The following is a 15,343-nucleotide window of genomic DNA, read 5'->3' as shown; positions in this document are numbered from 1 at the left end:
AAACGAGTTAGCCAAGCCTATCTAAAAGGTTCAAGACTTTTAAGCTGATTTAACAACCGTGAAGACAATTTCCTTGCTGATGCAAGAACGTAGAAAGATAATTCTTTCCTTCGTGCAACTGTCAAGTATATATTCGTCGCTTGATTCAATCCGTTCGAGAATATCTGTAAGAAAAAGACGATAAATCGTCGAGAATTCGCGATGAGTTTCAACTGAACACTGTTACCGTGTTGAAAGAGAAGAGATCGAATGTCACTCGTATTTGCTCGATAGAGAAGCGCCGCAACGCAAATGAAAAGTTGCAAGTTCCAAGAGGGTTTCGATCCGGCGATAAGTGCGAGGACTAACACCGAAGTTACGTGCTTCTATGACAGCGGCGAGGAAATTGATGTGCCATGGATCGAAATGGAAGAGAAGAAAGAGGAACAGATTGACCTTTTGATCCCGTAGCGTCTACGTGACATCCGTAAGATCAACGTGACTCCCTTGGGTGCCTGGTCTCACACCGACGTACATGCGCGCACATACACGATTACAATGCATCCATACCGTTCAACCGTTAATCCAGTGCCTCCTTTAATTTACATCTCATCTCTTTGAGGTCTTTCTTCTCGAATCAAATCGAATCTTCGACGATCGGATCGAAGGATTCAACTTCGAGTCTGATATATTAATCTAGCCTCTTTTCCATTATTTTCCTGATTTGTTTTAACATCTCATCTCTTTCATTAAGCTGGATTTAAGAGTTCCAATAGCATTCCAGTTCAATGAAATTGCAACGCTGAATCATAACTGCAATAATGTGAACAGCATTTTCATTCCAGTATTTGTCATTCCAGAAAGCAATCCAATTCAACGACTAGATCGAAAGAGTGAGGATACATCTCAACGTTACTGGAATCGTCTAGACGACTTAATATCCAGTGCTAGCTCAGGCGTATATGTATTGTTTCACCGCTTTTTGCGTGAATCCGTTACCATTACAGTAATAATATCACTATCAATAGTTTAAAAAAGACTGAAATAATGTAGATCGATTTGTAGTCAAACCACTGGAACGCAGTCGTTGGATTCAGCGACTAGGCTGGCGTAAACCAAGCTTCATTTGTTTTTCCACACGCAATCATTTTAAAGTCTAAATTGTGTCAACATTCATACAGCAAACTCTATTCGGTAAGAATGGCAATACACAGTGGAGGAAAAGAGAAAGGTTTAAAGGGTAAGCACGAAAACACGACAATTTTAGAAAAAGGAGTTATAATCAACAAAAACAGTTAAATGGCGAATAAATATAACATAAATTACTGTCATCGATGTCATCAACATGGTAGAAAATATTTAGTGCTGCAATGTTACTATCAATGTAGTGTAGTTATTATACGCAAGTATGAATTTGTAACCCTCTTTTGCCCGCCACTGTATATAAACTAGAAACAGAATAAAATAGATATAATAGAATCATTCATTGCCTATGTACCGGGAAAACAACAAACTGAAAAGACATAGAAATTACAAACGTATCAGTGTCATTTCATCCAGAGCAAGATTCGGCGAGAGACGACAGAAAACCATTGTGATTACCTTTTCTAGTCTCTCTGTTCTCACCTTGGTTATAGAAGATAAGCGTGCTCGTTTTTTTTCTCCTAACGTAGCCGCGTATTGTCAGTGTGCGTGTCGCAACAGAACGCGCAGAGGTGGTCCCATTAAAACCGCGGAGACGCGAACAGATGCAAAGGGCCGTGTCGCAGGTTACAAGCGTGGAAATGCAGCCGAGCGACGTATAAGGCAAGGCTGTCTGACGTGTTCGCCTGGCAAAGCTCGTCCCATGGTGGGCGTTCCTGTGGGACGACATTCGTACCGATTCCCTTTTCTTATAAACACCGGCTCTTCTCCCGACTCGCCATTCTTACAGTATCTCTGTTACGTTACACAACGAAATTGTGTTCTTTTCCTACCACACGCGGCTCCATTAAGCATCGTGAAAAATTCAACAGAGAAGATTTTTCACGATTTTCTTATCGTCGTTGTTGTTCGTGACGCATTCCGGGGCACTTTGGACTAAGCGACGCAGTTGAATGCGAAATTGAAACGTGATGTATATTTCTGAACCGAGAGAAGGAGAAGTTTGTGAGAGGAGTTAAAAGATAAGAAATTCGTAAGTGCTGAGTCACACTGTTTCTTCTGAAAGATCACACGCAATAGTCGTAAAGAAATCACAATGTCCACTGTTCATCGATGATTTCGTTGCGTGTTACTGGGAAAAATGCCCACGGTACCAATGACAATATGAGATATCTTTAATTATCCATCGATCAATTGTAATATGAAGCTAGTTATATTGCCGAGGAGAAGGAAATAAGATTTAACTGAAAATAAATATCTGATGGAATATAAAAAAAGTATATAATAGCGAAGAGACAGACATACTAATTTTTTCCCCCTATTTATCTATTGTACTTTGGTATACAAAAGGCTGGAGCATCGCGCGTTGAAAATGTTATATTTGCCTTTTTTGGTTAAGCAGTGCACTTAAATGTAAATGGTTAGGCCAATAGATTGCGATTAAAAAGAGAAATTTTGGCAGGGAATCGATTTTTAAACCGCGTTATTAAAGTTATTTCAAAATTCTTTCTCGCCTTAATTAAGTGCTCAAAACGGTTGTTTACAGCGAATACTCGTTTACATCGTCATTTGTATGACAAAAGCAATTGTTTGCGACTACGGATGAAATTGAAATTTTATACAAACGAGGGTATTAAATATTAATGAAATATCAAGATACAAAGATAAGTTTAATTATGGAAGAGATTGCACTGTCGAATTGAAACTTAGACAATAGTGAGATTTAAGATTTTCAATGAGAATGCTCGTTGGATATAAATAGTAATAAACGTATTTTTAATACTATATTATTTCTTCCGTCGGAGATATTTCGTTCAGTAATGCTTACAGTTCATAAATACTCGAGAGGCGAATTTGCAATAATTAAAGCGATAGATATATCTTTACTTTAAATCCTTCGTTAAATCCTCCAATCGATAAACAAGTAATCTTTCATTTGCTATAAAAAACACACGAAACTTATAATACATACAACTAGCTGATAAGAGTATTTCTTCTGGATTTCTCAATTTTGAGCGGATTTCTAAATTGAATTAATTAGTTCGCTCGAGAGGTTTTTCAACATTCTTTGAACATTTTTCAATATTATATCATCCTTTCCGTAGATACACTTTGAAATACCAGTATTAAAGTGACGCTATAAACTCATAGATGTCTTTCATCTCCGCGCACCGTATTTTTATACCATCATAAACCTCAGCTCTACTTTACAGACTAATAATGCAATCACGATCAAAGATATCAATTCTAAATTTCCTCTCTGAAACCAGCCTTACTTACCACTTGGCTAATATCTATCCAATCTCACCATCGATCCAGAAAAATCCAATTCGATTAAATTACCTAAGAATCGCTATTAACCGCAGCAAGATCCATCATTTTGAATTCAACACGATACACGTCATCGTTCTCAAGAGATTAACAAGCGAGGAGATCGCGACAAACTCGCTGCTAATTGGGATGGAACAAAGAGAAAGAGATGAAGAGACGCAGAAACACACGCATCGAGCCTAACGTCAACAAGCAACGACGAAGGTTCGTGCAGGAATAAAACGGCAATCGTCGCGGCCGAAATATCCTCTCGACGCGTTGTTAACGCGTCATGGTCGCGTGCAGCGCTTTATTATTTCGCCTAATCTCGTTACGAGAGCACGAGCATCCCGTCCGACTGTTCTCCATCCGTTTGAATCGTTCGTCACTGGCCGTGTGTCCTAAGCCAATTAAAATCGCTATCGTCTCTAGCCTAATTACGCGTATCGAGGTTGAGGCTGGAGCATCGCTCGGGACGTAATAAAACCGGCTCGACGATCGAGCCCGGCGTAATCGAATAATTATATCGATCATAAATCAACCAGCACGATTAAACTACCGGTAATTGCCACTCCTTCTAGTGGACAACAGAAAAATTGCTTCTTAGAGTGTGAATTTTTTGTCTAAAGGAAGTAGCAAAGATTCTACGGATCTTAGACCGTTGGTTAATTATATTGCGACAATTAAACCTAAATACCAACCATTAATGCTCGTAATTCTGGTAATTTATTTGTGTATGGTATTTAGAGATAGCTACGTGTGTTTGTACGTTAGAAGTGGTATGCAGCTGAAACGGTTGAAGGAAAGCTCGGAACGTAAAGTTAGGATAGGATGCGTCACAGATAAATCGACTACTCTTGAAATTGTTAAGTCATTTGGGTCATCGTGAATCTAGATTTGGTTCCAAGTAATTGGCGGTTAACGACATGCCTTTTCCTCGCGTGCGTGTTAGCGTCAATGTGCCATCCGAATAAAAGCCGTGCAAAATAGCCTAGTATTATACCTGTCTAGTATATTACAGGTTCGAAATTTATTGAAATACGTTCTCTAAAAACCTAAGACGTAAACACTGCTGGGATATTTTCCACATTTACTCCGCGCGCATTATCGAGAAATTATTCCGTCGTTGGTAATCGAGGATTTTATTTGTGTTACAGAACGAATAGAGAAAAAGGAAGAGAATCAGAGTGAAATAGAGGGGAAGGAACATAAGGTAAACTGGTTCTACGCGGAATTCCAAATACAGATGGGTAAAAACCGGATAATAAAGAGAAAAGGACGGGAAATGAGACGGGCGTGTAGTACGTTGCCGGCGATCTCGTCCCACGCGCTACTCGCTCTTATCGATTCATTCAGCGTTCTCCCCTCGTTGGGCGAATCGGCCGATTTTCAGTCGGGGGGATATCGAATTCGTTGAGAATCTTTAGGGACCATGGTCGACTGAATGGCCGGGCAAGTGGTATTTTTTATGGTGTTGTTATGCCGATATAAAAGTTTGGGTAGTTAGACATGGACGTTTTTGTTATTGGAAGAAGCAGGGGTTTAGCCTGATATTATAAATATGTGCAAATATAGTCTCCGGTGTAAGGGAAATTTGCATTCCTTGTTAAAACGATGGATTTTGGATTTGTTTGTTTTCCAGTTACTTAAATATCCGGATGTTCTTACCTATTTATGGAAGAAATATACGCGAAAAGTCGAGGGAATATGAACTACGTTAAGAAGAAACATTATACGGCATTTTTTCAACGGGAAATCCAATGCATAATTAAAAATTGGTTCTTATACCAACATTGAATGTTTTAATGGCAAATAAAACACGTACAAGATAGCAGGATAAAGGAAATGATAAATTACGTTTAAAAAATTGGAAAAAATTGTGAAATATCATACCTGAAAAAAAGAAGCTCTACACTATCATCCGTTCGTTAAAATCACTCAAGATCTTCGTGATAGAATAAAAAACATAAAGACGATCGTCTCAAAGGAAAGAAATTACCATAACGCTTAATCACCTCTCATTGAATTCTCCATGATAATTAAAAAAAAAAAAAAAAAACATGGAAACAAACTGAGAGATCAGAAAGAAAACGAAGAAGAAATTGGCTATCTCAGTGGCCTGTCAAGCGGAACGTCGTTAATCCAGCCATATCGGTGTTCTAATTAATTTCAACATGTAAAGAAGGGGAGGCTACAATAAAACCGGACGACGAATAAGTATCGGGAAAACGATCGCGATACGTCGTTGCACGGATTAAACGGTGCCATCGAGCGAAACGACATGACAATGTCCAGACGAGATGACATTTCGTGCAATCGGATAATTCTCATAAACAGCAAAAACGTCTCTCTTTGCAGGCCAACTTTTCTTCTTTTTAACGCTCCCTTACTTTTTCTCTCTGTTTGCATCTCGCTTTCTATCCCATATTCATATTATTTCATCGTAAAATGTGAAAGAGGTGAAATTACTAACGTAGAAGGAGTGACAATAAATGAGCTGGACGTTTAATATTTTACGTCAAGAAAATTGTATGTTGATATCTGGATGTAAATACACACGGGCTCAACAACTTACGACTTACGGAAGCAGCACCAACAGCACAGTGTTTTTTGTAATAATTTATTAGATATGTCGAGTTAAATTTATAAATATCTATACACCGTTAATTGTAACTGCATCGTGTTTCATAGTTATGAAACCATTCTAAAGTTAAATTTATATTATCGTAACGCCACTATAAAATCGACAATATGCTCATACTTGATAAGTTTTTGATTTGATCTTAAATATAACGCAGACAAATTTTACACTTAGGTATGCTTTTAATCGCAACGATAAAACACGGTGTATACGATTTGTACAGAATACATTCGCACCTTCTGTTACGAGCAAACGACCGATGAGTAGCGACGGACGCAAGATGGAGCGTGATGCGGTTCGCTTTAAAACAGCTGTATAATGAACAATTACCCGTCGATTTGTACAAAATTTAATTACACGTCTTAACGAGTCGGTCGGTCGAAACGATAAAGAGACGTAGCAGGGAATCCAATGGATTCTTACGACCGAGAAATTTATGATTTAATTACGGTTGAACGTAGACGATGCGCGTAATCCGTTTTACTTGGCAGCGTTTGTAATTTACCCCGGGTGTGCGATATAAATAATTTATTTACGAATCGGACGCCGGCATTTTACGCGATTTTACTGGTTGCCTAGAGGGGGGAAGCGCCTCGTTAATTTACCGTATGAAAGAACGCCGCGAGAGGAAAGAGTTTCACCACATGTTCTTGCGTGCAACACTCTACTTTCGGTCGAGAATTATTTGTCGCCTTTAAGAACGAACGAACGAACGAACCTGGCCGAGACACGCCGATGGGGAACACGAAGTCGACGCCGTCAGTCATTAAATTAATCGATGACTTTCACCCGTTCGTAAATTGCCCCGATCCGGTCCGATCGAGCCACGCGGTAAATTATTTTTTCGCGCGCCGCATCTCTTGCCAGCGAACGAGACGTCCGTGAAATCTCTTGATTCGTTCCCATCGAAATTAATTACGATTCGTACGGCGAAACTGGATAAAGTGTGTGACTTTCGTACGAGGTAAAAACGACAAGGAAACGTTGACGTTCTTCGTCGAGGCGACTCGAAAACGAGCTACGAAATATTAAGGCAACTACAGGAGATATCGATTCTCCTTTTTGATTGTCATTTCAATTTCTTTCCTTTTTTTTTATCAGTGGCGATTTACGTCGCATCGTATTGTATTGTTAAAAAATGATTATACATAAGCATAGTAATAATTCATTAGCAATTTTTATCTTATACCTTTTTTAAGCGCGTATAGAGAGGAAAAAGATTAATGTTTTTCAAACTTTCATTTTCTGTTTGACACGAGAACGTTTCAGAACTATGCCTTCATCAAGCAAAAAATAGCGGTTGACAAAAATTAAGCTTTTTCTCTCGCGCAAACATGCATGGAATATAGTGCCGATAAATCTTGTTTCAAAATCATTGCGACTCGTGGCAGTTGTAATAACTCTATATACAACGCATACGTGAAATGCCAAAAACGTTTGCCCAACGATGAGCGAATGAACTGTCACGATTCGATACGTTTCTGTCGGTTGATTGCCGTTCTTTGGTAACGCGTTCACGATTGATTGTGACATATTGCGTCCAAGATTGAATATGACGTGGCATAGCAAACAATACATTCGTGAAATGAGAGTTTTTGCTTTGTTAACATCGTTGATTTGTGCAATCAGATTTCATAAAAATCTCGATTTTATAATAACACATTGTTATTATAGAAAGAATTCTGTAAAATTTTCCTTAGAAATTTCTACTATTATAAAAAGATATTTTTATAAAATTAGAAAAATGGGATCTAAACAGAGATTCGTTTCATCTTCGTCATTCAGTAGCTACAGAAAATATTTCCACTTCATTGTCTTTATTATAATAGCCGCGCACTTGCGATATTTTGTATATCTTTGCATATCATGAAATTTCGTAATCTCTAAATTTTTGCATCTTTGTCAGAAAAAGTTCAACGTCAATTGGAACTTAATACCAGTCCCCGTTACGATCAGCACAGTAGCCAGTATGCCATGTCACAACCGATGTCCGATTCCTTTTAAACACCTGGAATGAAAATCGCTTCGACGCCCGTCGACCCTTTTTGAACGTCAACTTTCCGCTTCACGGCTGGCATCGCGTGCATAAAATGCGTGACACGAGTGTCATCCCGTCGCAGTAATAACGCGACTCTCTTTCGATGCTATCTGAGTTGTAACGATCCCTCGAATGTCGTTCGATCCCAGGGTCGAGGCGGTTTCGAGATAAAGAGGCTCCAAGCTCGCACAAACCGCCCACGCGGAACCGAGCTACGCGTGGGCAAGCCTGAATTTTTAATATGAAATATACGGCTTAATATTGATGAATTCAATTATCGAAGCTTAAACGCCGTGGCTGCTGCGTCCAACCGATTTTTTTCCGACCTTGTGACGAGGGGATGACGTTATGCAGCGTTCACATTGATCGGAACTGTTTGAGTATCGTTTGTTTCATGGTGATCGTGATCGAAAGTAGGTACTTTCCGTTTTAAAAATATTGTTTGAATTAAAAATACTCAACGGCAAATGAAAAATATTCAGTGCTTTACAAATCTATAACGTATATTAACGAATTAACAACACAGTGATTTTTTCAATGATTCAGTAATTAAGAAATGTCGAATTTTACGACTGCTCATTTGCGCTATGTAATTCCATCTCTTCTGTTTCCTTCATCAGAAAATTATTTTCCAACCTTCGTTACTTTCGCAACAATATTTATCATCATCAATTTCATATCAACTGCCGATTTCAATTTAATTACGAATCGAAGACCGACGTACCATACGTGGATGGAAATTTACTGGTTTGAAGTTTACTGTACTATACTTGCAGTAAGATTACTATACTAGAACTAAGTTCACTATATTAGGAGTAAGGGATATGCTACGCTTGCTGCTGCTCCGATATGTAGATGACTGAGTTGTGGATTCACTACACAAAGTAAACGTGTTCTACAGTGGAACTCTATTTACTCAACTTTACTTATTGCAACAAAATTTTAGTTTAAAACTTGATATTCCTGGCGCTTAGGTTCAGTTATTCGAATCAGTAAATTTTTATTACACGAATTATTCGCTCTTTAATGGTTTAAGATAAATGGAGTGCTGATGTATTTTGAATAGTAGCATTGCGGAGCTTGCAAACAACTTAAAATCAAGCTTATCATAATATACCGCCTCCTTGACAAAAAGCGTTAGCTATTCGCTAACGAATTCGCAGCGAGAATGTCCAAATCACCAAGTTTTTATCACGACGTTTCTGTTCTCAGTGTGAACGCAACATTATGTGCCTATTCGCTCGATCGCTTGCTGGTTGATCGAGTGCAAAAGTTTATCGCGTGACAGACATTGCCGTGAACAGGATTTGTAACGAGAGAACATTTATGGTGAATAGTTTTAGTGAGATTTGTTACAACGGTGTACGTGGAAGTTTGTTGGCTTTTCTTGTGGGAAATGTTGGTTGCGGTATGCAGTAGAGCAGTGGTAGTTCGTACCTGGAGCAGAATGTAGTGTGATTGTCTTCGAAAGTGGAGATTCGTGTCGATACTTATCTTTGAAAAATATTTGCATTCTTTGTAGCAATACTTCAGTAAGAGTCTATATCGAACAGCGAAATGAAAAATTGTAAAATTCTTTGAATTGAAGTAATCAGCGACTGGATTATGGTATCAGAATCGCGACTCGGAGCTTCCTCTTGTTTAGTAACCACTTTAATCGATCAAGCTATTAAGAAAATTACTGAACAGTTGCTTCTTTCCAAGCTTTCCTAACTAGCAGTTCATCGAATATTTTAGCGTCTCATCTTATTCTCGTCACTAACCGTTACAATTAATATCCTCGCACAAAGAAACAAACAAAATAAAGCACTCGCTTACAAAACCATTGCAAAACAATCGAGTACAGAAAATATCATGTATTTGTACTTTTCTATCACGCAAGAGAAAGATCGACTAAAACTTAAACACCCGATAGCTTTCTCCCTGAGAATCTCTTTCAATCTTAAATTAATTTGAGGAATCTCTTCATATCTTAAATCAATCTCCAAGAAGAGCATCGATGATATCGTATTCAGTGACACGAACCTCGTAATCTGGCGAGTGATACCGATTGTAAGTTAATTACGCTCGTTAACGGGCGTGCCGGCAAGCGATTTTCCGCACGCGATTCGCGGGCGGGCACGCGAGCTACGTAAAACCGGAACACGCCGTGGGGAATTGCATCGAGAGAGAGAGAGGAACGAGATTCCGAGGACGACGCGGCCTCTGATTCCACGACAAGCCAACAGCGTGCATAATAAACGCGACACGCATAGCGTTTTATCGGTCCCCGTGTACGGCTAATGTCTGTATCCGCATACTAGATCGCCGCTGGTCTAGTAACACGCGCGAGTCCAGTCGTGTAACCGCCTTTCGGCCCTCCTCTGCTTGCCAGAAGCCAGAAACGCGTTCTTTCCAGAACCATGTTTCCGCCTACGTTCAAGGAGCAACGTCCTCGTCCAAGTTTCGTAATTGTATCAGTCAACGATCGGCAAATTATTATTCCTTCTACAGTGACGATAATGAGGACGGTGTATGATCTTAGCAATGACGAAAGGAATCTGTCAAAGGGGATTGCACACTGATTCTTTGGACTGTGTGTTGGTGTTGAGAAATTAGAAAGTATATTGTGACGAATACATATGTCTGTATGGTATTATGACGCGGTCATTCTTCTTTGTGATCTTGACAATGATTGGTCTCCCGTATTGTTGAATTTATTTTGATTTTCTCCTCGCACGTCTGTCATTTGTAACAAAAATGCTCATTTCGAAAGTTATTATCCGTTCGATTCGAGAAATCTTTTGGGTTTATTTCGTATCGTTATAGCGTCTTTCGTCGATCTAAGTTACGCACAACTTATATTACGTATGTGAAAAAAGGTACTAGTGCACGATTGTTCTTTTTGCCTTTCTGTCTGACTAATGACTGACACTAACTACTTGATGTAATATTGGTGCAGTTTGGGTAAGGTAATTCTTGACCGTAGGAATTTTTGACATAAATTTAAGAAAAAAACTTTCGATATTACGTGTCTTCTGACATTCGGGAAAATAATTATGATTTCTACTTTGAATTTTAAACAAACGTTTGAGAACAGTCATTGAAAAGAAAGACAGGAGAACGCTAAATTCTAAGTTTCTACGTTAAGATGTTATACTACGATCCTTTCAATTTCAATTCCAACAAAACATTCCTCTCAGTAGGTCATATTCTTTCCTCTCCTTCGGTTCGTAGCTTCATCCATAATTGATGATTACGCAATAGTTCCGTAAATAAACAATAGTCAGCAAGAAGGCAATTTTACAGCTGGAAGAAATATCCAACCCCAGAGATAGCGGCTGTCGTTGGTGCATTTTATGCGAGGTCTGATTTGAATTGTTGATTAAGGCATTAAGTTATACGAGAATAACAATTGCCCTCAGCACGTTCGACTCGAGTTCGATTGGATAAGCTTGCAGTTTGAAACAAGACGGACAACGTCTCGATACCGTTTCGACCCGCAACGATCGCGAGTGCATAGCCCTGTCGGACAAGAACGGTATAAACCGGTATGATTTCACACGTCGCGACATTTTATATACTCGTATCTTTATCAAGAAAAAATTCGAATTTCACGATTCTACGATTTTTTGTAATTTTAAAAAGACACGATTCGATTTTTGGTCAAATATTTTAAATCGATCGATTCTTTTCTCGTTTGTGTACAACATAGCAAAATTGTAGACTGAAAATCGGGTGAGAACCGCTGTTTATGAACACACGCTGAAGGTTCTGCTCCAACGCTCTTACCTGCATTTATCGTCAAATACTCACGGCTTATGTTGAGTTTGATCGAGCGAATGAAAAACGTTTTGCCATAGGCTTACCTGGAACAGAAAAAATGATGGTCATTGTAAGTCGATCGAACGAGCAAACGCGACACTGGATTAAGAAATATTTGCTTTAAACGACTCGTTTTGTTCCTTCGGTCGATACGCCGAACGGATGAACTCATAACGTTAACTTTCGAAATATCGAAACTAAAAGGTAACGCTGGTTATTGCGTATAAATGTAAATATGGCCGATATAAATGGATATAACTCGACATAATCACGACAATACAAAGCATTAAGAAATATAAAACGTGTGCAACGTTTCTTATCGAACTTATCAACTGGGAGGATTTCCAGGGACAATTTCGACAAATTCCAAATAAGTTAAATGAAAAGAGAAAGAAAAGAGAAAACAAATCGCAAAGATTCATGTGCGCGATCCGAAAAACGTGTTCACGGACGCGGCGTTATTTTTTATCGGAAGAAAGATCGGTGGAACGCGACAGGGAAGAGAGCCTCGGAATGCACATTCATCATCCCTGGCCCATTTTCGCGCTCCTATGAAATTTGTCTTTTTCCCACGACCAGCTGCGAATCGATCCATGTCGCGTCAAGGATGCTAACGACGCGGTGAATCATCCGGTGCTTGACAACTCTCGCGAGCCAATCGATTCGAGTTGTGCTTCAAGCGACGAAGACAATATTCTGCGGTGGTCCTCGAAGACGCGCCATAGTCACGAGCCATTGTCTTCGAACAGTAAGAGTGTTGCTAAGGAACTTGGCTGCCGTCGCTCTGATTCGAGCTGACAGCAGGACTTCCTGTCCTTCGATAGTGTTCCTTTCCTGTCGAGACGAATCGATAACACTTGGAAACGAAGAAAGTTCTCGTGCTCGGTTCGCGATAAACGTGCTCGAACGCTCATTCTCCGCTGTCCCTTATGCGTTTCCGTCGGTTTTTCCTCTATAGTGTTTCCGTGTCTCGTTTTCTTGTCGTTCACGGCCTCTCTGTTTCCTCCGGTCTCCACATCGCAGTCTCGTCCGCGCGAGGATAGCGAGCGTACCAAATAAACACAGCGAGAGATCGTGGACCGGTTTGACCGGACGCGACAGTGCATTGAATGGACCATTCACTAACTTTGACGTTTCCTCCCACACAAGTTTCCAGACGTTTTACGAGCTCACCGCCGGTGATCGTCGCGAGTCTATAACGCCGTTTGTTTCACTCGTTTTCGGACAGAGCTACGCCGCAGGCGAAGTACGTACATACGGCATATACCGTTTGCCGGAATACGCGGATATTTTTGACGTTGGTGGTCCCGTTGGTTCGTTCACAACGACGTGTAACAACGACGAAATCGCGAGTGCGGTTGATTCTTGAATGGGAGATTAAACTTGCAACGTGTCGGATACTGTGGCTGCGGACGATGGCCATTTGGTTTTTGGTCTTTGAGAGAGATAATATTTCGAGTTATGAATTTGCGAAGGAGGTATTCGTATCGAAATTCTGATATAAAAATAGTACCAAGAATGTTCTAACATTGTGAGTAAATTGGAGAACAATAAATATTTCCTACGATGTGAAGTAGGCGAATATATTTTACAACATGGAAAGAAATAAAATTCTAAAAAATTGTAAGAGATCCAGATCTCGTACACATAACGGGTCAACATTTTTCTTCCTATATTCTAAGTAGAATAAAAGGATATAGTATCAATGAAATTCATATATCTCGAGAATGACTAATTTATTCATCGATATCGGGTCACTTACAAACCTGACGAAACTTTCACCAACAAGCTAAACAAAACCTGTAGGATTTTTCGCGACTAAACGCCTACCGGATTGACCCACACTGAGTACGTAACTCCCGCATAATTCTTTCTTTTTTTTTTTTCACAAATCTGGAAGTCTCTAGACTTCTTCCCTCCTTTTCATTTTAAAGCAAGCGAAGGATCGAGAAGAAACGATTCGCTGCGCCACGGTTAATCGACGATCAAGGTGCACGCGAGCGCGAACGAGTTTTGATAGACAATTATGGATATCGGACTCATTATTCAGAACCACCACGGCGCGATATTATATCTGGTTTTTTTCGCGCTTTCGCCTCGTAAATCTCGTGTATCAGTTAACACGCGCGCGAAACTGGATATTGACGGGACGACGGCCAATTAATTCGACACTGTTACGAGAGTCCCCTAGCACGACAACGAAACCAACTGCAAACCGCCTTGACAATCGCCAAACTGCCGCTGGAAGCCATGTACAGAGGCTGGTTGACACAAGAAACTCGGGGAACAAGTTGGCCAAGGCGTAACTTTTTCTCGAGGTGTCGTTCGAGGGGAGGCAGAGGAGAAGAAAGATGAAAAGAACTTCCGGAGCGACGACAGATACACGTGTCTCCAAGGGAGAGAACCGATAGCGAACCAAAGGACCGGAGGGCGAACCACCACTTTCAAACTTCGGATAAGTTTGAACGAATCACGTGGTTTAACACTTTTCGTGACCAGACAGCAGCAGGTGTCGGAATGAAGAACTTTAAGTTGGAATATTTAAATCAAACAGTAGCCAACAAGTTAAATATTTTTATTCGTACTATAAGAATATAAGAATTTTTATTGAATTCTAAAATGATATAAATTCCTTCGTTTTGGTCATTTTTTTATATGGAGAATTCGATGAAATTAAGTATTATTCGTGTAGAATATTTTGTCAGATTTAATCGTATGTCAAAGGATTAGAGGAATTTGAATTTGAATTTTTGATACTTTCATCTTCTGCTACATCTACACGAACAGTGTAATTGAAGAATGTATTTGTTCGACTAACGAATATTGTATTTCTGCACACTATAGAAATTCGTATATTTCGTACTTTTAACTACTATTTTATATCATGTCAAATCTTATAATGGCGTTTGAGAATTAAAGCTGTAAGACGTAGAAACATAAAACAATTCTAGTTGGAACATAGTCCCTTCTATGCACTTCTGTATTCTTGAGGCGTTTGTACTGAAGCAAAATATACTACGATTCCAAAGGAAGACCGTGTAACTGGTGCATTGCAATCCACCTACCCGTGAGGAAACTTCTCGTCACAGTGCTTACGGATTACTAGAGTACAGAGCAACTACGTGTCCAAACCGCTTTAAGTAACACAAAGCGATCTCAAAGTGATCAACTATAAGACAAGATTGTAAGTTCAACAACAAGGGAACGATTTTCAAAGTAATTGTATCTCAGAGACAGAATCTTTCAGAATTCAGGTTTAGTACTTGAACTTTCTTCGTATTTAACACAGAGAAATCCACGAACTTCAGTCACTTCTTATGCGACAATGTACTGTCCATTAACAAAATACCGAAAACTATTGGTCATAAATTTGAAAATATTGACTTTCGATCGGTACATTTTTTAATAGTATCATTCGTATCCGTCAA

General features: G+C 39.5%; 1 protein-coding gene and 1 long non-coding RNA gene across 13 annotated transcripts in view; one reads left to right on the top strand and one right to left on the bottom strand.

Annotated features, from left to right (window-relative positions):
• The window catches only part of LOC122568651 (fat-like cadherin-related tumor suppressor homolog), a 496,717-nt gene that overhangs the window by 209,877 nt on the left and 271,497 nt on the right, over positions 1 to 15,343 (bottom strand). The gene's annotated exons all lie outside the window — the stretch shown is intronic.
• LOC122568654 overlaps positions 1 to 15,343 on the top strand; it is a 72,215-nt gene that overhangs the window by 55,825 nt on the left and 1,047 nt on the right. The gene's annotated exons all lie outside the window — the stretch shown is intronic.

Source organism: Bombus pyrosoma, linkage group LG6 (genome assembly GCF_014825855.1).
Source record: "Bombus pyrosoma isolate SC7728 linkage group LG6, ASM1482585v1, whole genome shotgun sequence".
Classification (NCBI taxonomy): Eukaryota; Metazoa; Arthropoda; class Insecta; order Hymenoptera; family Apidae; genus Bombus; species Bombus pyrosoma.
The sequence above is the reverse complement of the archived record's forward strand: the minus strand, read 5'-3'. Positions and strand labels throughout refer to the sequence as shown.